At 35.8% G+C, this 24512-nt stretch overlaps 1 protein-coding gene and 1 non-coding gene across 3 annotated transcripts in view; one reads left to right on the top strand and one right to left on the bottom strand.

The window, feature by feature from the left end:
* Positions 1–24512, bottom strand: part of LOC105220226 (uncharacterized) — a 275549-nt gene that overhangs the window by 1698 nt on the left and 249339 nt on the right. The window lies entirely within an intron of this gene.
* LOC128920799 (small nucleolar RNA U3) lies at positions 5786–6000 on the top strand. Its single transcript, XR_008470688.1, has one exon. It is a non-coding gene; the product is annotated as a small nucleolar RNA U3 (small nucleolar RNA).

Here is a 24512-nt window from a genome sequence, read left to right as displayed (position 1 = left end):
GAATATTTTGAGTTACTTATATATTGGGAAAGTTTTTTTGTTAATCGGATATTGGTTATTGGAAAAATAACCGGATTAATATTATTTCCAAGATCTCTTACCTCGGCAGTATTTCGTAAAACTAATATGTGTGGAACGGTTGAAGTTTTTCTTAAAATTTCACCAGATTTAAAAATTTTTTAAGGTTTAAGGAAAAAAATGCAAAACAAAACAGAAGTTAATAAAAATTCCATTTTTATACTCCCGCAACAAAAGTTGCTAAGAGAGTATTATAGTTTTATTCACATAACGGTTGTTTGTAAATCATAAAACTAAACGAGTTATATATAGGGTTATGTATATCAAAATGATCAGGGTGACGAGACGAGTCAAAATACGAATGTATGTTTGTCCGTCCGTTCGTCCGTCCCACTGCCACTGCCACGCCCACAAAATGGCGAAAACCGAAAACACATAAAGTGTCATAACTAAGTCATAAATAATGTTATAAAAGTAAAATTTAGAACAAAGGATCGCACTAGGAAGGCGACTAAATTTTGAACTCCATCTTATTCCTTCTTCTTCTTCTTGACTGGCGTAGACACCGCTTACGCGGTTATAGCAGAGTCCAAAACAGCGCGCCACGCATCTCTCCTTTTGACAGTGTGGCGCCAATTGGTAATACCAAGTGAAGACAGGTTCTTCTCCACCTGGCCCTTCCATCGGAGTGGTCTCCCTCTTTCACGGCGGTACTGCATCGAACACTTTCAGAGCTGGAGCATTTTCAGCCATTCGAACAACATGACCTAGCCAGCGTTCAGCATAGCCGCTGTCTTTTTATTCGCTGGACTATGTCTATATCGTCGAACAAGAAATACAGCTCATCATCCCATCTTCTGCGGTATTCGCCGTTGCCAATGTTTAAGGGACCATAAATCTTCCGCAAAACCTTTCTCTCGAAAACTCCTAGTGCCGTCTCATCGGATGTTGACACCGCCCACGCTTATACACCATAAAGTAGGACGGGAATGATGAGGGACTTGTAGAGTTTAGTTTTTGTTCGGCGAGAGAGGACTTTACTGTTCAATTGCCTAATCAGTCCAAAGTAGCACCTGTTGGCAAGAGTGATTCTGCGCTGGATTTCGAGGCTGACATTGTTATTGCTGTTAATGCTGGTTCCCAGGTAGACGAAATTATCTACAACTTCAAAGTTATGACTACCAACAGTGGCGTGGGAGCCAATACGCGAGTGTGCTGACTGTTTGTTTGATGACAGGAGATATTTCGTCTTGTCCTCGTTCATCACCAGACCCATTCGCTTCGCTTCTTTATCCAGGCGGGAAAAAGCAGAACTAACGGCGCGGGTGTTGTTTCCAATGATATCGATATCATCGGCGTACACCAATAGCAATTTTTATCTTATTCTTTCACTTTATAATATACACCTAAGGAACCAATGAAAATAGCGAAATAAAACTTTACACAAATACTGCATATGATCTGTGGCAAAAATTGTCGAAATCGGACTATAACTTTTCAAAGCCCCGAGTATCTAATACGAAGAATTCAGTGCCCCATGGTAATTTTTTACCGAAAATTTCGGTAAATCTCTCAGGTATCTTAATTTAATTCAGAGGAAATATTTTTCTTCTAATAGTGTGTCTCTGTACCATAAATGTTTAAAATCGTGTCATAACTTCCCCTAGCTCTCATATACCTAATTATAGGATTTTCAAATTGGGTCAAATTGTGTGTTATCTTAAGAAAAGTATAGAAATAAATTGCGAGAGTATAAAATGTTCGGTCGCTCCCGAAATTAGCCTTTCCTTACTTGTTTTATTTAAAATTAAAAATTTTAAAACCATGTACTTTATTTTTTTTTTTTGAATTTTTTATTATTTGAATTACAATTTTTTATTTGCTTTATTGTTTAATTGTTACGTATTTTTCTCAAAGTATTTTAAAGGTTAAACAATTTTTTTATTAAAAACTAAATAAAATATATTTTGTTTCTAACCTTTTAAGTTATTTTATTAAAAATTTTATAAGTGTTTTAATTTTTTTTTTTCAAATTTTTTAAGTTACAATTTCTACAAAAATAATGTAAAGACTAAAAAACACTCAAAGTTTTCCACAGTGTAATTCTATGACAACCACATTGCGCAAACTCACCACACACTCGGGTGGCAGCACCTTAAAAGCTCGCGTTGCTCATATTGTAGGCGAATTTTCAGAGGACCACGCGGTTAACAACGTTATTATGGCGGCTACGGCTGCTGCGGATGCTGCTGTGGCTCCGATTGCTCGCCCACTTTCAGAGCGCCACACAAGCAGCAACACGTTTTGTAGAATGAAAGGCATGAGCTTGACAGAAGCAGGGTGTTATATTTAAAGTTTGGGTTTATATTTTACTATATGTGAGTACGAGTGCGAAGGTATGTTTGTTTGGGTGTTTATATATGTATGTTAAGGATGTGTATGTACGTGTGTTTTTATGGGTGGGTGGCCATGATAGCGTACGCAGAAGTTTGTAAAGCAAGTGATAGCCAACTTTAAGGAAACTTTTCATTGACTGTATTTGTTCTGAGTTTTCAAACTACCTCAATGAGTATCATATGGATATTATATACAGTTAACGCACCGGCTTAACGGTACTATTTTATTAATTTAATTGTTTAACCTGTGGAGTAGGGTTGCAACATGAGCATTTGACGACATGAAGTGCCTTTGAACTTGGCTAAGTACATAGCTAACTGCAGTGTAGTTTACACATACTGGCATACATACAAAGGGTGTATATATATTTATATAGTACATTACTTGCATAGACTGCGAAATCCATCGACATTTCCCCAACGACGCCGCCACAGTACGATTTACATAAATAAATGTATTTAATATTCAAATTAGTTTCACTGCTTGCATTTTACACCAGGAGCACGCGGCATTGTCCTTACGGAATGCATCAAGGGTAATTTTGTTGAAATGTGCTGCAATTACGAAGGCAGCAGCAGCAGCAGCGGCAATGGCAAAAGGGCTAAAGAGCAATATTAAATAAGGGAAATGCAAGAGGAAGTGAATGCGTTGGAGGCAAGTAGTGTGCCTTGGGATGGCATATATAAGCGTTTATTTGAATATACATACATACATACGTTATTTATATATGTCTGTACATATATATATATATAGGGAAAAAATGTGCCAAAGTCAAAGCAAAGTAGGTTAGACATTGTGTGGAGTATAAACGTTATAAAAGCTTTTTGAAGCGATTTTCTGCAAATTCGAAGCGGATGCACAAGCACACAGAGACATCCACACACACAAGCAAACATTTTTTACACAATTCCATGCTGAGTATCTCGGCAAAGTCTGTGTGTTTGTTGGCGCTTTTTAGTTGCCACAGCGGCAGCGTCAGCAGTGAATTTTAATGTCGAAATGAAATGTGTAAATGACAGCGTTTGCAATATTTAGCAGAATTTTTGGCTTACAGCGGCATTAGTGAGCACGCTCTCACTGCCTTAATGGCATATGTATGAATGTGTGTGTATTAATCAGAAGTTGGCTATTTAAATGCTGACATATACAGATAGATATATATATATGCATATCTGGCTATATATATACATTTATACTATATATGCTTATTAAGTGGTGATCTGCGCTTTGAAGGACGCGCTGCCGGTTTAAGTATGTTTGCGAAAACGCTTCAGCTACTTGTATGTGTACAATTTGCAGCAGTACTTGCATGGTTAAGGCATTAATTAAGTGCATTGTATACATAAATCTGTATATTTCAAAACAACAGTGAGTATTTTCTTTGCAACTCAAGTAAATTAAGAATAGTAATATGATGTCCTTGTGCTGACCTAATGAATTATTTCCGACAAGAATGAGAGTGTTCTGTACTTTTCTTCGTCAGTTGAACAGTTTTTTTTGAATATTTGAATGACAATATATTGAGGAGGTATTAGAATACTTTAGGATGATACTGAAAATCGTGAGCCAATTTTTATACTCTCGCAAAGTTGCTAAAGAGAGTATTATAGTTTTGTTCACATAACGGTTGTTTGTAACACCCAAAACTAAACGAGTTAGATATAGGGTTATATATACCAAAGTGATCAGGGTGAAGAGTGGAGTTCAAATCCGAATGTCTGTCTGTCCGTCCGTCCGTCCGTCTGTGCAAGCTGTAACTTGAGTAAAAATTAAGATATCTTGATGAAACTTGGCACACTTATTTCTTGGCACCATAGGAAGGTTGCTTTCGAAAATGAGCAAAATCGGATCACTGCCACGCCCACAAAATGGCGAAAACTGAAAACACATAAAGTGCCATAACTAAGCCATAAATAAAGCTATGGAATCCATAAATTTGGTATGAAGGATCGCACTATGAAGGGGCATATTTGGATGTAATTTTTTTGGGGAAGTGGACGTGGCCCGCCCCCTACTAAGTTTTTTGTACATATCTCGCAAACCAATAGAGCTATATAAACCAAACTATCGGCAGTCGTGTTTTTTAGCCACTTTCTAATGCAGTCCAAAAATGAAAGAAATCGGATAATAACCACGCCCACCTCCCATACAAAAGTTATGCTGAAAAATACTAAAAGTGGGTTAACTCATTAACGAAAAACGTCAGAAACACTAAATTTCACATAAGAAATGGCAGATGGAAGCTGCACTCAGATTTTTTTTACAAAATGGAAAAAGGGTGTGGCGTCGCCCACTTATGGGTCAAAAACCATATCTCAGGAACTACTCGACCGATTTCAATGAAACTTGGGTTGTAATAGTTTCCTTACATCCCAATGATATGTTGTGAAAATAGGCCAAATCGCTTCACAACCACGCTTACTTCATATATACCAGAACTTTGAAGACAATCTGAATCGTTTACTTTAATATATATAAAGTAAGTACTAGTGAAGATATCGGTGCAGAACTTTGCACAAATACTATGTTATTAGTGTGGCAGCCCCATTCTAAAAATCGCCGAAATCGGACCATAGGTTTTTAAGGCCCCATATATCGAACACGAGGACCTCGGTGCTTCTAACCTAATATTATGGTTTCCAACTTTCAATGGACTTTATACAATATATATGACGAATATGTGGGTCAAATTGTGTATTATATAATATAAATAAAGTTAAATAAATAAATTGCGAGAGTATACAATGTTCGATTACACCCGAACTTAGCCCTTCCTTACTTGTTATTATTGGGCTTATATTCTTGTACATCCGTGTATATTTTTTAAAGAAAGTAAAGCCAGTAATGTATTGCTGGATAATATTTGAGGTATCTGTATCATCCAATACATATTAAATAACGGGATTTTTTCATACGAAGAGGGAGTGTAATCAAAAACCCATCTATTGATCCCACTATAGTTCTTTACGGAGCGAATGTATCCCATCTGATAAATACTACACAATGCTTTATTTTTAACACTTGTTGAAGTTATACTTCTTATACGACTTCGGAAAAGGTTGCGATAATTGTCTAACGCTTCAGTGGAGAGGGAATAGCGTTGAACAATTAACGCGAGAGAGAAAGAGTGAATGAGAGTAAAGCAGAGAACTTAAAGCACTTGCCACGCTTATGCTATTTGAGCAATTCTTGTTCTTGTTGAACAATGTTTAAATTTTTGGTTGGTGACATATTCACATGTATACGCATATGTATGATAGTATGCTTGTGCATTATTTGTTTTTCTTTCATTTCTGTTTCATTTCTGCGAATTCTCAACTATTTTGTGTGACTTTTGGTGGAAATACTCTACGTTGGCCGTTGAAAAGTTAAGACTATACTTCACAGGATCATTTCTGTAGTCAGTCTTCATTTACTTTCTTTGCAAATCGAAAGTATTAGCACCCGCAATTAGGAGGTATATCGTTTTATCATGACAGCGTGAGGTTTATGAACTTCATTTCTAATTTTGTCATGTGGCATATTAGAAATGATGTTTCTTCGATGATCGCTCGGTTACAACGGATAAAACGACTTCTGAATGGTGATTTTATAAATTCCTAGGTTTTATACAATTAATTATATATAATAATACGGTAATAATTGATGCGGTATTCGCGAGAAATATTGTTAAAATAGATGTAAGACATTTCATATCGTATATTAGTTATCATAATCCAATTGTAAATATTATAGATATCAATCCGTCATAACCCAGAAATGATAATTGATTTGGACTTTGCTTTATAAAATGTGCATAATAAATTTAAAAAATGTGAATTTAAGAAAGTGTTGGTCACTCCACCATATATTTATCCTTTCCCTCTCGCTAGTTTTTTTTCATACAAAATGATATGCATTTCTTGGAATATCACTAAGAAGTATAACTTCTTCCGCGTGCAGGGACTCCACACACATTTTGAGTGATGAAGGGTTAAGTGGCTATGACAGTGTGACACTTTCAAAAAATTTATTTTTTTATTTTTTGCTTATTCGATATTGCTTATTGTATTGTTTTCAACAATATCCTGTGAAAGCGGTAAGGTCGTATGTTGAATAGTTTTTGAAGGAAAGCTTTCTAAAGAGCGACCACTTGTAAGCAGAAGCTGCTCTCGAAACGGTATTTTTCAAAATTGCTGACATCATAACTCAACAAGAAATTGACCGTTCGGCTATTTTTTACATATAAAAAATGAATTTTTTTCAAATCTACGCCATTTTGTTAATTTTTGATACCTTTAAAAAATCGCATTGTATAGGAAATAATTTCAACTTTTTGATTTTTTTGTTTCAGCTACTCATTTGGCCGGAATCGTGTCAGCAGTTGGGGCACTTTTTTTTTGGTATCTCCCAAGACAGCACATAACTCCGTTATTTTTTCAAAATTTTTGTAAAAAAAATTAAAATATTGCTGAAAGTATACCTTATTATGTCCCAAATACTTCGAAGCATTCGATCGAGTACTTTCTCAACAAAAAATTTACGAAAATCATTTTTAATAAATAAAAAAAAAAAACATGTTTCAAGATATCGTCTATCTTTACGGTATTCAACGTGGGTATGCACAATTATACACCAAATTAGCACATATATTGTTTGAGGGGAAGCTAATAATGAGATTCTTACATTTATTTCGATTTTGTGCTAGCCTACTGATTTAACTCCAACTTTTTTGGGTCTTTTATATTTCGATGATCATATTTCTTCAACAGACTAGAGTGGGTCAGTCTTTCCGTTATCTACCTTGTGGATTCCAGTCGATAGCGTTCTGGGAGAATGTATCTGGATCTCATCTCAGAACATGCCCGAGTCAAACCTATTTTCCTTTGCAAAATTTGGCACACTGGAGCGTTTGATTTGTGCATGGTACAGACAGTGACGGCTCAGAAAATATTGATGTATTTTCATTTCTGGTCAGTTAGTGAACTATTTTTGGAGGATAACACTTACACACAGTATAACAAATAAATTATACAGTAGTTTATGCAAAGCTATAATACATGGATCCCAAATCGAAATGAAGAACCTTCTTTTGTGCAGGGACCAGCGCTATTCTTATATTTAACGATTGTTCTCTTCGTTTATACGAAAGTATAAGTGGCTACTATTAAAGCAGCGACGGACATATTGCTTCGAAGTGCAACAACCTTTAGGGAGGTGGTGATCCACTCGGATAGTAGAGCGGCGATACTAGCTCTGAGTTCAGTGAACATGCGCTCAGGGTTGGTTAAGGAATGCCTATCCTCACTATCGGTGGCATCGCTATACTTTTCAATCAGACTAGTCTGGGTTCCTGGCCACTGCGAAATCGCGGGGAATTGTAAGGCTGATGAGCTTGCAAGGTCAGGGACGACGGACTCACTATTGGGAGCATGGAAGCATGTAGGAGCACCATTGTCCTACTGCGGTGTGCTATTGGACAGATGGGCTTCGGCTGAGCTGGGTAGGCGCTGGTCAGCTGCCAACACATGCTTAGTCGCAAGATCCTTCTGGCCTAAGGTTAACCGCGGTAGGTCTGCTGAACTTTTCGCCCTAAGTAAACCTCACCTCTCCTTAGTCGTAGGGGTTCTTACTGGACATTGCCCATTGGGATCCACGCTGTAAGGTTAAAAATCTTACCGGATGCTAGCTGTAGAAGCTGCATGGAGGAGGATGAGATGGAATCGTCTCACCACTTTCTTCTGGAATGTCCCGCCTTTGCGAGATCAAGAAAGATATTTCTTGGCTCTCACATTTTTTGGAGCAGGCTCGCGAAATAGCGAATATAGAGATTAAGAATCTCTGCAGATTTGTAGTAGGTTCAGGGCGCTTTGTCGACTCCTAAGTTTGTTAATCTAAGGGGAATCCAGGCTTCACAAAAGACTACATTTTAAAGTCTACGTGTGTTTTTCCATTTGGGAAACAGCCTTGTAACCTAACCTAACCTAACCTTATACGAAAGTGGATCGAAACTCCGAAGTCTTCTTTATTCTATGATAGATTTTATATGTATTATAATTTGTTGTTTTCTTTTTAATATTTTTAGTCAAACCTGTCTCCCTCTTAGTTCAGTTATGAGCTCTCCAATTATCTCTGAATAACCGCTGAGCACTAGAATATAACCTTCAACCTCTAATTTCATTTGCCTTCAAAATTCGCCGGAAAATCAATCAAACTAAATTATCATAAACACCCAAATAAAGCCACAAACAACAACTGTATCGAGTGCTAAGCGCACTGACATCCAAAACGAAGGACACGTCCCCCCAACAAAGTTAAAAGAAATAATTAAACGCAAAGAGAATTAAAAATGTGATTGTGTGTGCAGACCTTGATAGAAGTATGTGAAGTACATATACTACATATACATACATGCTAATGCATGTGTGTATTATTGTGTGCATTCCACGAAATCATCGAATATCAACACAAAAATGATATTCATTTTGTAAAATAAATGCTACCCATGCGCACCCTCCACTTCCCTTCATTGAGCGCTTTATAATCGTCTGCTGTCGATATTAATTCCATGTGAAATTGCAATGGAAATTGTCATTGTGGCGAAACACACAAAAATAAATGAAAATACACGCAAATCGTGTGCGCACACGAAGCGTACATGCGAATGCTAAATGTGAGCGCATTAAACTCGGATTTGCCGACACACACACGTGCTAATGCAGTGGGGTTAGCTGTGCAGTGGTGCTCGCACTTTGATAACGAATTTGCAAAGAATTTGCGTAAAATAATTAGAAAAGTAATCAAACAAGGAGAAATAAATGAAGTAGTAAAATAAAATAAAATAAAATAAAATAAAATAAAATAAAATTAAATTAAATTAAATTAAATTAAATTAAATTAAATTAAATTAAATAAAACAAAATAAAATAAAATAAAATAAAATAAAATAAAATAAAATAAAATAAAATAAAATAAAATAAAATAAAATAAAATAAAATAAAATAAAATAAAATAAAATAAAATAAAACAAAACAAAATAAAATAAAATAAAATAAAATATAAATGACATTGAGATTATTTTTATTATTTTTCACTGAAATCATAAATATTTTATTTAAAGATATTTCTATTATTTAATTAGTATTGACGTCAAAAAAGTTGGATAAACCTGCATGACTCAACTAGTAAAAGTTTTATATTAAAAATATTAAAAAAAAATTCAAATCATTTTAATAATAAAATTGCTTTTAACTGTTTTTCTATTATTGAACAAATAAACAATATTTTCAAAAAATTTCAAAACAATATTCAAATATTTTTTAAATTCTTACAAAAATGAATAATTTTTACAATTACCTTTTTGAGCCCTTTGATGATTAAACCTGATTATTTTATATCAAAATCTCATAAAAACCTTTGATATATAGGAGGATGGGATCATGTGTAGAAGTTCACGTAAGTGAGGAAAGTTTTTGATTGTCATTCACTTGGGAGTGGCCAGAAACGATTCTTCTCCACATGGTTCAAGAAGCTCACGACTTCCGGTTTTAGACCAAGTATCCTCTGGCTAGCCAACAAACAGCCGTTTGGAGACGAGCTAACATGAGAAAGCGAACCCGCTTCTGCGGTTGTGCGTAGGGTTTGGGAGCCACCACATAAAAACGAAGTACCAATGAAAAATCGACGAAATCCTCGGATGAGAAAGCCCCCTTTTGATGACGACCACTGCAAACATTTTAAGGATAATGATTTAAGAGCATGTACTTGTAACTTCCGGACCCTTAATTGGGAAAGTGCCTCTGACCAGCTGGTTGATGTCCTTATATGACTAAAGGCTGACATCACCGCCATCCAAAAAGTGCGATGGACGGGACAAGGACGGAAGAAGGTGTGTCCTTGTGACATCTACTACAGCGCCCAAATAAAGGAGTGCAAATTTTGTGTTGGATTTGTGGTGGGAGAGAAACTTCGTCGCCGAGTTCTGGCATTCACCACGGAGTCCTGGCATTTGGAAGGGGAAGGCCTGCACTCCGTTGGAGGGACAAGTGGAGAGCGACCTGTTTACATTTCTGGCGCCGAACTGCGAAGGAAAGAGAAAAGTGTTAGTTGGATAAAATTTATTTTTTAAGTCGCTAAAAGTAGGTACTCAAAATTTAGCTATTGTCCTTTTTATACTCTCGCAAACGGTTGGTTGTAAGTCCTAAAACTAAACGAGTTAGATATAGGGTTACATATATCAAAATAATCAGGGTGACGGAAAAAGTTCAAATCCGGATGTAAAAATTGATATATCTTGATGAAACTTGGAACACTTGTTCGTTGGCACCATAAAAAGGTTAAGTTCGAAAATGGGCGTAATCGGACCACTGCCACGCCCACAAAATGGCGAAAACCGAAACACTTAAAGTGCCATAACTAAGCCATAAATAAAGCTATGGAAATAAAATTTGGTATGAAGGATCGCACTATGAAGGGGCATATTTGGATGTAATTTTTTTTGGAAAATGAGCGTGGCGTCGCGCACTTATGGGTCAAAAACCATATCTCAGGAACTGCTCGACCGATTTCAATGAAACTTGGCTTGTAATAGTTTCCTTACATTCCAATGATATGTTGTGAAAATAGGCCAAATCGCTTCACCACCACGCCTACTTCCTATATACCAGAACTTTGAAGACGATCTGAATCGTTTACTTTACAATATATAAAGTAAGCACTAGTGAAGATATCGAAACAGAACTTTGCACAAATACTATGTTAATAGTGTGGCAGCCCCATTCTAAAAATCGCCGAAATCGGACCATAGGTTTTTAAGGCCCCATATATCGAATACGAGGACCTCGGTGCTTCTAACCTAATGTTATGGTTTCCAACTTTCAATGGACTTTATACAATATATATGACGAATATGTGGGTCAAATTGTGTATTATGTAATGTTAATAAAGTTAAATAAATAAATTGCGAGAGTATAAAATGTTCGGTTACACCTGAACTTAGCCCTTCCTTACTAGTTTAGTGTGGTTCAAATGAAACACCAGCGGATGACATTTAATCCACACATATGTACATATATGCAATCGCATGTTTGTATTTATCAATTTCCTTTGCTCATTCTATTACAACACTGTCAATCATTTCACATTAGCGTTGATGCTGCCACAGCTCAACTCAACGCTTACTGATATATACAGCTTAGGAGCATCACATCAGTGCAGGTATGCCAAACCACTGCCTAACCACCTCTTTCTATATGTGCTTACCGCACTGCGTACTCACCGCATTGTTTATATGAGTGTGCAGATCAGCTGGTTTGCGCATTTGAAGCACTGAAATTTGCCAGCACAACCCTATTTTCCGCTATGACAGTGTTTGACAAACACTGACAATTGGCATATCAACACATGTGGCTTACACAGAGCACACACACACACACACATGGCGGAAGTATAAATTTGCAGACATTGTTAAAGTGTGGCGTGTGTCTATAATGTTGTGCGAGTTCAGTTGAAAACATACTTATGCGAAATCTGTTGGGTGTTTTTCAGTCTTCGTATACTCACATGTATTCAATGCCTATGGTGTGCAAAATTTATACATGGCTGTGAGTATAAGCGCTAGAATTTTCAAATATTCACATTCTCTTGGAATTCGGTGAGCAGTAGCATTATGCTAATGCCTTTAAATTAAATATTATAAACTATTTGTATGGAAATGCTCGTATTATTGCATGAAAATACTTCCATTGCCTTGAATTTGATAAATATATTGAGAGATAAGCAAAAATGTTGTGTTATTTTCATTGAATTTATGTATTTTTTATTATTTTATTTTATTATAATTCTATTCAACTATCTACTTCATAACATGGAAATTTTCACTATAAAAATAAAATAAATACTTTACCTAGAATTTATGTTCAATATGCATACATTTTTAGCGCAAATAGCGAATTCTTTTCTGCTTTTGATTACTACAATATCGTTTTGAAAAGTATTTCATAGTATACTAAATATTTGATAGTATAGCTATTGACTAGTTCATGATGAAGCGAAACCTAATTCGTTATTACATTGAAAATGACCTGTTATACAGTATGTAACACAACTGATCAAATAAAATCACCAATGTCGATTCTTACAAAAAATGTGTATTTAATATACAAAATGTGTAATATAAAACAACAAAAGAGTAACAAATTTATACAGGTTTTATAAGAAGAAAATAAAAATTTTCTTGTATGGCACTTGCACAATTTTGATACAATGAATTTTTTACCGCTTTAATATTTAGTATAGTCTACTTTGGCCGCAATCACCGCTTCAATCCGCTTGGGAATGCTATTGACTAAATCTTCACATTCTTTTTTAGTGATGGAGTTCCATACTTCTACACATCTAGTAAATAATTTCGCCTTTGTTTTCGGTGGACTGGCATAATTGTATACCCTTGTTTTTAAACAAACCACAGGTTTTCGATAGGATTAATATCGGGACTTTGAGGGGGCCATTCCAAAGTTTCAATTCCTTGACTTCTAAGATACTCCATAGTCTCCTTAGCTTTGTGCTTGGGGTCGTTGTCTTGCATCAGAACGATTTTGTTACTGTCCAGACCCCATTTCTCCAACGAAGAAAAATACCCTTGCCTTAATATATCTATATACATATTCGCGTCCATATTTCCCTCGATTAAAATTAGGTCCCCAACACCACTTTTACAAAAGCCACCCCAAAAAAGGACTTTCCCGCCCCCAAATTTGAGTGTTGGGATGACATCGTGGCTGGTAATAGTCTTTGATGAATTCTTCCAAACCTAATGTATTCCATCTGACCCGTGAAGGTTAATCTTGCTTTCGTCTGTCCAAAATACGTTCGCCCACTGTTCTGGAGTCGAGTTTCGATGCGCTTTAGCTAGTGTACCTATTCGACTACATATATATTCTTTTCGTAATAAGATGCGTAGTGCAAAAAAAAATTGAAATCAGGAATATTTGATTTTTTTGTTATTGTGTTACATACTGTATATTAAACATAGTGCCGATAAAATCCATTGAAGTAATTAACAATTAAAATATAATCTTTAAACCACGTTTGATACATTCAATTTGGATGAAAGCATTGAAATCTTTATAATGAAACTGTTCAATAACTCTTTACAAAATTTTATTTTATATGAAATGAAATTGCTCCTGAAATTGAGTAATAAGTTACTTATACGCCCATACGTTGTTAGTGGCTGATATAAAATCACTTATACGCACTGTTGCATGAGATATTTGAACAAAAGTTACTCATACGCCATGTCGCTAATATTTTATCAATTGAAAAAATAGTTACTCATACGTCAAGCATGTTATTGTCTGTTCTAAAATTATATACGGGCGATGCTATATGATTTTCAAACTAAATTTGTTCAAATGCTATATCACCCGAAGCCTTTCAAATAACATTACTTATACGCCATGTCAGCAAAATTAGTACAAAAAAAGTCACTCATACGCCCAGGATTCTGATACAAATGAGATTGCAAATAGTACATATTAAAAATAAACTAATATCAGTTATAATGTCTATTTAGCGTATGAGATTTCATCCAACTGCCTTGCAATATCCATTCCTTATCAGGTTTACATATCAATGAATAAATTTAGCTCAAAATTCATTCAAGGGCTTTCCTTAATCCTTCGTTACTTAATGGTTTAAGTGAAAGTTTTGTTTAAGTGAGCTCATTTCTTACAACACTTAGATAGGCGAATAGGGATAGCTCACCCTACCAACATATTTCTTCAGCAGTAATTGAAATACATAATTCTAATAAGCTTTCGTGACTGCGTGGAATTGATAAGGGTGTGCGAAATGGATAAAAAAAATTATAAAAATTTTCTTGTACAAGCAGAGAAATTTTGAGATCCTGTTCCTTTTGATGTAGGCTTTTCAATAAAAATATTTTTTCCTGTTCCACGTTGTTTTCTTCAGACCATTTGATACACTTCTCAAATCAGTCGACGGCATCAGTATGCTTTATTGGCGGCACAGCTACAACTGCAGCGGTATCACCTTCCTCCTCTTCCGAAATTTCTATAGCTAGTTCATTTTCAGCACTCGGGTTCTCTTCTACAAGTACATTGTCTACACTGTTCCATGCTTCCAAATCATCTGTCTTGAAGTTTGTCTAAAATTTTATTTGAATATTAATTTAAATTATTTCTACAAATGCATAAGGTAAACCGTACCTGGGGAAACATTGTATGGATAAGAGAAAGTGTGCTCTCCATAACAGAAAAGTCTTCTCTGAATCGCAAGTCTGCTAGAGGTATATGGTCCTCATCATCTTCATCGTCAGGTGTGGTTTTATTAATTAAAATGTTTTTCCAACACTTCTGAAGAACAACCCCTGAAACTTTTTCCCAAGCTGCAGCAATAAGTTGAACTGCATTGAAAAGGGTGAGGTCCTTTAACGCTGTGTTTATATTTTCTTTTTGCACTACACTGCTACACTGTAAAGAATTTCGGTAAAATAATTTGGTGAGGCGTTCTGGTTCATCGGTTGAATTAGAGCCGTTACATTCGGTGGCATAAACACTGTCCATATTTTTCTATCTGGAGTCACCAAATCTTCTTCTGGTGGAGGACTAGGAGCGTTATCCAGGAGTAATATTGCTCGCTTTGGTAGATTTCGACTTTCAAGAAAATCTTCAACCTATAATTAAAAGTATTATTAAGGAGTATTGAAGTGAAAATTGTTTAATATACAAACCTGAAGCACGAATTTACTAAAAAACCAGTTTTTAAAAATTTCGATATTCATCCACGCGGACTTTGAGTGCGCGTAGTCCACGGCAAGTGTTTTGTTTTTAAAGGAACGAGGGTTTTTTGATTTTCCTATTACAAGAGGCTTTAATTTCATTATTCCCGTTGCATTTGAGCAGGCAAGAATTGTAACTCGTTCCTTAGATATCTTTCGGCCAGGTGCTCTGTCTTCATTAGCATGAACTAGAGTTTGGTTCGGCAACATCTTCCAGTAAAGTCCAGTTTCATCAGCGTTGAAAACTGCATCAAGACTTATGTCATTCTTTACGATAATTTCATTTAATTTTTCTTTGAACGGTGCCACTAAATCAGCTTTCGCCAGATTCTTTCAAAATTCGGATCCCAAACCGTTTTTTAAATTTACAAAACCAACCATTACTTGCCTTAAAATTTTCATTGGGATATTTTGTATTATGGATTTGTACAGCTTTGGATTTTAAAATATTGCTGTTAATAGGTACGTGCTTTTCACGCTGGGAGACAAACCACTTATATAAAGCCTTTTCCATCCTATGATATTCGCCTTTCTTTAACGATTGTCGTCTCAATGTGCCAGCATGTGTACCTTTAACACTTCTTATCACTTTCCGGCAATTTTTTAAAATTGTGCAAACACTCGATTTTGGAATACCATATTTCAAAGAGATTTCTTTTAGGGTTTTCGCCTTTTTATTGTCGTCAATTATTTTTAATTTGTCACCCAAGCAAAGCCGTTTTCTAATTGAAGGCATTTTTAAATAATTTATGCAATATCTTCACTTTACCACTTTGAACTCACAACTGATATTTCGCGCAATGAGGCATGCATAAAAAAATAAATAGAATTCTTAAAAAAAAAATAGGCCAATAATAACAAGAACTAACGGGTATTTAACTGCCTGCATTGTTTTTTGTTGTAATACAACCAAAACCAAATAAACGCCATACATTCGTAATATCGAGTTCATCCAATTTCAAGTTCATCAAATCGTTATATAGAGTCATGAATGTATTGAAAAACAGCGTTCGTTATATAGAACATTCGTTATATCGGCGTTCGTTATACTGGAGCACCACTGTATCCTCATCTGTTTAATATGTTGAATAATTTTTTTATAAATAAAGAGAGCGTAAGACTGGGCGTATACGTAATGTAATGCTTTAGCTTGCACTACAGTCAAAATTTAATGAGAGTAAATATAAATAGAGAGAATATAAATATTATCTCAAATTCAGCACTCTAATGTGATGCGAAAACTATTTATGTACATTAAGGCAGTAGTTTGCTTTAGAAGAAGAAACGGAAAGGAGATGATTGCGGTAAACGGAATTTGAAGAGAAAACGCGCTTTAAAGGTCTGCCTGAGCATTTGCACCTGTTCGACGCTCGGCCACTAAAACTGCTCTGGCTTCCAAAATATGTCGAATTGGTCTCTGGAATTTTAAAGAGATATTCTTGGATATTTTTGGAAGAGATTTAAAACAAAACAAAAAAATCAATTTTTTTGAAGCCTGTAAAGCAGACTACTGCCTTAAATATATTTAAAAATATTTCATTAATATAATATCATAAATTAAAAATATGTAAATTATCACAACTTTACCGCAACACAACTCAAACTAACCACTCTAATCTCACGTCACTGTTATAATACGTCAACACTAGTATACTGTTGTTGTAATTTTATTTTTGCATTAAGCACTCGTCTGTCCACAAATAATTATACTCATGTCCACCGACTGTCAGCGCGTAACCACTTTGTCTATGCTAAAATGTGCGCTAAAAATAATTAAAAATGGCGACTGTACATTAGCATATGCGGCGAGCAATGAGCGTGCCAACACATATATATTGATGATATATAATATATATGCATGTAGATCACTGTAGCGCAAATTGTTGTGCATTGCTTTCGGAGCGTTGTGCCACATTTCGTGTTGGTAATTGTGTGACATTGACAATATTAATTGATTTAAATGCCAAGACTACTTAGTAGCTAATTAAATAAGAGTGTTGAAATTCGAAATAATACCATTTGTGTCAATGTAACGCTGATGGTGATGTTCATGTTGATGCTGATGATGATGATGGCGTAGTGTCTGGACATTTTATTTGAGTTGAAAATTTATTTTTAAGAGAAGACGGGTGGGTCTGAAATAGAATGATATGAAATATGTTTATATATGCAATTTATTAATTTTACCGGAGTTTTTAAAATTTAACGGTATGACTAAAAATATAAATAAATTCCATAATATATATTTATATACTCGTATATGTGGACTAGAGGAAGGTCTTTACCGATTTCAGCAATATATTGTGTATATTTGTGTTAGGGAAAGGTAGTTCTCATAAACAGTACAGGAATTCTTGAGAAGTATCGCTCTATTTCAACTATTTTTAGATGAGATTCTACACATATTGGGCTCTATTTACGCTTTGACTTTCATTGACATTTGATTTTTCTATTGTAAAGTGCATAACCTGGCGTAGTGTAGAATCGAGTAATTTACGGCTGTGTAAGTTGACGTTGAGCAACACCAAAAGCTCCGTTATGATTGGGAAGGGCCCCCCGAGCCGTTCGATACCAAACGAGGTTTCAGACAAGGTGACTCACTACAGTGTGACTTCTTTAACTTGATGCTGGAAAAAATAATACGAGCTGCAGAGCTAAATAGAGAAGGTACAATCTTCTATAAGAGTGTACAGCTCCTGGCGTACGCCGATGATATCGATATCATTGGAAACAACACCCGCGCCGTTAGTTCTGCTTTCTCCACACTGGATAAGGAAGCGAAGCGAATGGGTCTGGTGGTGAACGAGAACAAGGCAAAATATCTCCTGTCATCAAGCAAACAGTCGGCGCATTCGCGTCTTGGCTTCCACGTCATTGTTGACGGTTATAACTTCGAAGTCGTAGATAATTTCGTATATCTGGGAACCAGCATTAAGCAATACCAACAATGTCAGCCTCGAAATTCAGCGCAGAATCACTCTTGCCATAAGAAGTTAACTTGGACTGAGTAGGCAATTAAAATGTGAAGTCCTCTCTCGACGAACCAAAATCCCGTCCTGATTTATGGTACAGAAGCGTGGACGATGTCAACATCAATTAATACGACACTGGGAGTTTTCGAGAGGAAAATTTTGCGCAAGACTAATGGTTCTTAGAACATTGGCAACGGCGAATACCGCAGACGATGGAACGATGAGCTGTACGAGTTATACGACGACATTGACATAGTTCAAGAAATAAAAAGACAGCGGCTACGCTGGCTAGGTCATGTTGTACGGATGGATGAAAACACTTCAGCTCTGAAAGTGTTCGATGCAGTACCCGCTGGAGGAAGCCGAGGAAGAAAAAGGCCTCTACTCCGTTGGAGGGACCAGGTGGAGAGCGGCCAGGTTACACTTGGGATCTCCAACTGGCGTCGAACAGCGAGGGAAAGAGAGGAGTGGCGCGCTATCATCGATTCGACTCTAACCGGCTAAACGGTTTCCATGTCAATCACATTAATACAATATAGGAGACGGTCGTTATTGCGGTTTGATTTCTTGTTGACTAAACTGAGCTCACTTGACTTCTAACTTCAACTATTTTGACCCTTTTTGATGATCCGATATTGCTGAATACCGAAGACTATAGTGTGTTCAAAAATTAAAGGGAATTGCAATGTTTAAAATTTTAGGGCTTTTGGTCAATACAGTAACGATTCCTCAGCCTACATATTCGCTAGACATAACTCCATGTGACCTTTTCCTATTTTTAAGAATACGCAGAACCTTAAAGGGTCGTCGTTTCACAAGCATATGAGATATAGCTGAAAGAGCCAAAGGTTATCCCAAAAATCAAGGTTGAGAAGTGTTTCGACGATTGGAAGAAGCACTAGCAAAGTGTTTCATATCGAATGGTGACTATTTTAAAATCGTCAACTTTAATGTAGACGAATGAATAAATTAACAAGTAAGGAAGGGCTAAGTTCGGGTGTAACCGAACATTTTATACTCTCGCAATTTATTTAACTTTATTTATATTATATAATACACAATTTGACCCACATATTCGTCATATATATGGTATAAATTCCATTGAAAGTTGGAAACCCTAATATTATTTTAGAAGCACCGAGATCCTCATGTTCGATATATGGAGCCTTGAAAACCTATGTCCGATTTCGGGAATTTTTAGAAAGGGGCTGCCGCACTATAAATGCAGTATTTATGCAAAGTTCTGTTCCGATATCTTCAAAAGTGCTTGCTTTATATCAAGTAAAGTAAACGATTCAGATCTACTTCAAAGTTCTGGTATATGGAAAGTAGGTGCGGTTGTGAACCGATTTCGCCTATTTTCACAACAGATGATTGGGATGCAAGGAAAATATTTCAAACCAAGTTTCATTGATATTGGTCGAGTGGTTTCGGAGATATGGTTCTTGACCCATAAGTGGGCGGAGCCCCACCCAAATTTTGTATACCAATTTGGGTGGAGCCCTTCTGTACCTTCTTTATAATGAAATTTAAGGTTTCTGGTGTTTTCCTTTACTGAATTAAGTTTTCAATATAACTTTTGTATGGGAGGTGGGCGTTGTTATAATCCGATTTCCTCCATTTTTGGACGGTAGTACCTTAAATAAACGATTCTAGTTTGATTGATATAGCTTAACGAGATATATACAAACAACTTAGTTAGGGACGTGTTCACGCCCGCTTTCCCAAAAAAAAAATACATTCAAATATGCCCTATTCTAAAACAATCCTTTGTGCCAAAATTTAAGTTCATAGCTTAACTTATGGCTTAGTTATGATACTTTATGTGTTTTCGGTTATCGCTATTTTGTGGGCGTGGCAGTGGTCCGATTACGCCCATCTTTGAACTTCTTCTTATGATGCCAAGGAACACGTGTTCCAAGTTTCATTAAGATACTAAATTTTTACTCCAGTAACAGCTTGCACGGACGGACAGACGGACGGACAGATACACAGATAGACAGATAGACATCCGTATTATTCATCCGTATATACATTAAGATACTAAATTTTTACTCAAGTAACAGCTTGCACGGACGGACAGATGGACGGACAGATACACAGATAGACAGATAGACATCCGTATTTGACCTTTACTCTTCACCCTGATCATTTTGATATATATAACCCTATATCTAACTCGTTTAGTTTTATGACTTATAAACAACCGTTATGTGAACAAAACTATAATACTCTCTTAGCAACTTTTGTTGCGAGAGTATAAATATAATAAATATAAATATACAACAGGTGTACTTATAGAGCTAATTTGGCAGCTCACTCTCTAAGAAATTCAGTTTAAATTCAATTCAGCTCTCAAAAGTAATTTTTCTGCGCACAGACACACTCTTATACACATTAATTACATGCCTTAAACCGTTAATTGAGAAAGTTGCGTTTAATTATTGCCCTTCTGAGGTTGTGGTAGCCGCGCTTAATGATTCTGCCTTTCATAAATTTCGTTTATTTTTTTGCTTTTATTTTTCATACAACTTTTTTTCTTACCGTTTTCACAATTTTCCCGCATGATGAGCATGCACACATGCATTTAAAATAAATTTTACAGTTACATGAGTGCACATACAGCCACGTCTCATGACATACGCCATGTGTGTATGTGTAAGGGCGAGCAGGTGTTTGGTTGTATGTGCTCATATATGTATGTATATATGTATATGTGTGTTGGTGGAAATATGGCAGCGTAAAATTGCGCAAATTAAATGGTGGAAAAATGAGATGAGCAGCTGTTACGGCGGTTGTAGCTGTTGTTGTAGCCAGTGTTGTTGTTGTTGTTGCTGCTATCCGTTACTCCTGCGGCTATGACGGTGTCCTCTGTGGCTGTTTCTGCTGCCGTTGTTACTGCCGCTGCTGCTGTGGCGATGTCCTCTGTAGTTGCTACTGCTGCTGCTGTCAGCAACAACATCGCCATTGGTTACATTGTTGCAATCGTTGTACGGCCTGTATGCCCAAGTTATTATGCATTATTTTTGTTGTTTTATTGTTAATTTTTCCGTTTATTTGCTTGTTGCATAAATGCGTAAATGCGTAAAGGCATAAAAATGTTAATGATTAACAGCGAAATGATGACTGGAGCGCTCTTAATGTAGCTGAGGTGGTTTGGCTGACTGACGTGGTTGTAATTTGTACATATAAGGTGGATATTTATTTATATATATATATTTACATTTATATGAATGTGTGTTATTACTTCGCAGAAATCGCAATTAAGTGTACACAGTACACGTGTGTGAAGGATTTCCAAGAAGACCACGTGTGCTTCAAATAGGTCGATTCAGTAAAAAACGATCATGATTTCATAAGAAAATATAGCTTGTACGAGTTACCAGTAGCATCGCTTTATTTTAAACAGAACGATAATATTACAATATTTTAATACGAAAATAAGTTGACATGCATATGGGAACAATAAATTAATATATTATGATGCCTAATTTTAGGTGCAGCGGCATTAACATAATAAAGTTGCTGAATAGTTGATTTTTATGAAGTAGAAACCGGGTACTTGTTATTATGACATTTTTATACTTTCCCCCCAAATAGGTTTTTTGTACATATCTCGCAAACCAATAAAGTTATATAAAACAAACTTTCTGCAGTCGTTTTTTTAGCCACTTCTTAGTACAGTCCAAAAATATAAGAAATCGCATAATAAACACGCCCACCTCCCATACAAAGGTTAGGTTGAAAATTACTAAAAGTGGGTTAACTCGCTAAGGCAAAACGTCAGAAACACTACACTACAGAAGAAATTGCAGAAGGGAGGTGCACTCAGATTGTTTTACAAAATGGAAAATGGGCGTGGCATCGCCCACTTATGGGTCAAAAACCATATCTCAGGAACTACTGGACAGATTTCAATGAAATTCTGTATATAATATTTTCATGACACCCTAATGACACGTGTAGAAAATGGATGAAATCGGTTCACAACTACGACAACTTCCCATATAACTCAATTTTGAATTCCATCTGATTCCTTCACTTTATAAGATATACATTAGGAACCAATGAAGATAGCGAAATAAAAGTTTACATAAATACTGTATATGATCCGTGGACTCACTTGTGAAAAAATTGTCGAAATCGGACTATAACTTATCAAGGCGCCGGATATCGAATATGAAGAACTAAGTTCCTAAGGGTAATTTTTCAAAGAAAATATCGGTAAATCTCGCATGTATCTTATTTTAATTCAGAGGAAATCTTTTTCTTCTAATAGTGGGTCTCTGTATCAGAAATGGTTAAAATCAGGTCATAACATCGCCTAGGTCTCATATAGCTGATTATAGGATTTTTAAAAATACGATGGGCTTAATAGCTTATAAATCGGTTAATATGTGAAATATCTTAGCCAAATTAAATGAACATCTAATCTTAGAAATAATGTATGTTGGTGATGAAAATGAGTTTAATCGGTTCAGGAATTACATCAGCCTGTATACTATGTATGATGATTTTCGTTATTCTATTGGACGTTATGCCGAATATATGGGTCAAATTGTGTGATAACTTCATAAAAGTATATCAATTAATTGCGAGAGTATAAAATGTTCGGTTACACCCGAACTTATCATTTCCTTACTTGTTTATTTTAATTTTGAATCGCGGCCAGCGTGGATCGTAGTTGTGTTTATTTGTTCCCTCTTACAATTTTGGTCTTTACCATTTCATTCACCTACAAGTTCGTTCATTTTCTTCCATGCGTCGTAGTTTTAGCCTAGTGACAGTTCACATGATCTCTCATAGATATTTTTGTATGACATATTGTCGTTAATTGCTTATGACAGATTTGCAGATATTAAAGTGGTACGTTATCAGTACATAATTTAAAATGTCTTTAATCTAATATAAGCTATGCGACTAAAATGACAACAGATACATAGTGGAGGCAACATTTATCTAAAAACTTCATGAATGGTTTTCGAAGGCTACTCCATCTGTCAGAAAAGCAAGGTATGTGTCCTTGCTAATTTATTATCTTTAAATCAAAGTTCCCAACCATAATTCAGTCCAATGGTTTTAGCCGATAATATTATGCAAGTCATAGAGCACGGATCTCTGCCTTTTTTTTTTTTGGCAAGCTCTCTCCTAATTTTTCCAAACCTTAACTTGCGAACAGTTGAACTATATAATATTTTTTTGATATTCGGTTTGACGGGGTATTTCTATTAACTTATTTTACTCTAAAAACTTTAATTAATGAATGCGAACAACGTTCAAAGGATAATGTGCCATGAGGTTATAAGACAAGAAACACCCCAAAAAACCAGTTTTGGGTGGAAACATTGGGCCTCATGCATAAAACGTGAGCTTGAGCTCAGACTCGATTTTTTGAGTAAAAGGTGCTTGTCGTATGCATAATAATATTTGATGTGTTTGCTTTTACTTGCTGCTTCCGTTTGATCTCATCTTGCTCAGTTTGAACGAAGTTAGATGAGCTAGTGCTCATTTTCATATGCATAAAAACAAGCTTTTGCTTTCTTTTATGAGCTCTTGCTCAAATTTTGTTGACGCTGCCTTATTGTTGACTCGTGTACACTCGGAGTCGCGTTTTTGAGGAGTCAGACGAAACCCATAGTGGTGCCCTCATCAACATCGATAAAATTTGACTATATTTAATATTTTGTGCAGATTCTGGATTCCAAAATGGTATAACCACAAAGTTGCTACGAGAGTATAATAGTTTTGTTCACAAACTAAACGAGTTAGATATAGAGTTTTATTTATACCAAAGTGATCAGGGTGACGAGTAGAGTTCAAATCCGGATATCTGTCTGTCTGTCCGTCCTTGAGTACTAACTTGAGTAAAAATAGTCACATATCTTGATGAAACTTGGCACACTTATTTCTTGGCACCATAGGAAGGTTGTTTTCGAAACCTTCCTGCCACGTCCACAAAATGGCGAAAACCGAAAACACATAAAGTGCCATAACTAAGCCATAAATTAAGCTAAGAAAGTAAAATTTAGTACAAACGATTGTTCTAGGATGGGGCATATTTGGATGTATTTTTTTTGGGAAAGTGGGCGTGGCCTATAAACGAAACAGGAGTCGTTTTTTTCAGGCATTTCCTCATATAGTCCAAAATGGAGGAAATAGGAATTATAACCACGCCCACCTCCCATACAAAGGTTACGTTGAAAACTACTAAAAATGCTTTGATACAGTAAGGAAAACCAACAGAAGCCTTAAATTTCGTTATAAAGAAGGTACAGAAGAGCTGCACTCAAATGGTATACACAATTTTAAATGGGCGTGGTTCCGCCCACTTATGGGTCAAAAAC

The sequence above is a fragment of the Zeugodacus cucurbitae genome, chromosome 3 (genome assembly GCF_028554725.1).
Source record: "Zeugodacus cucurbitae isolate PBARC_wt_2022May chromosome 3, idZeuCucr1.2, whole genome shotgun sequence".
NCBI classification, from domain to species: Eukaryota; Metazoa; Arthropoda; class Insecta; order Diptera; family Tephritidae; genus Zeugodacus; species Zeugodacus cucurbitae.
Note: the sequence above shows the minus strand (reverse complement) of the source record. Positions and strands in the feature narration are given on the sequence as shown.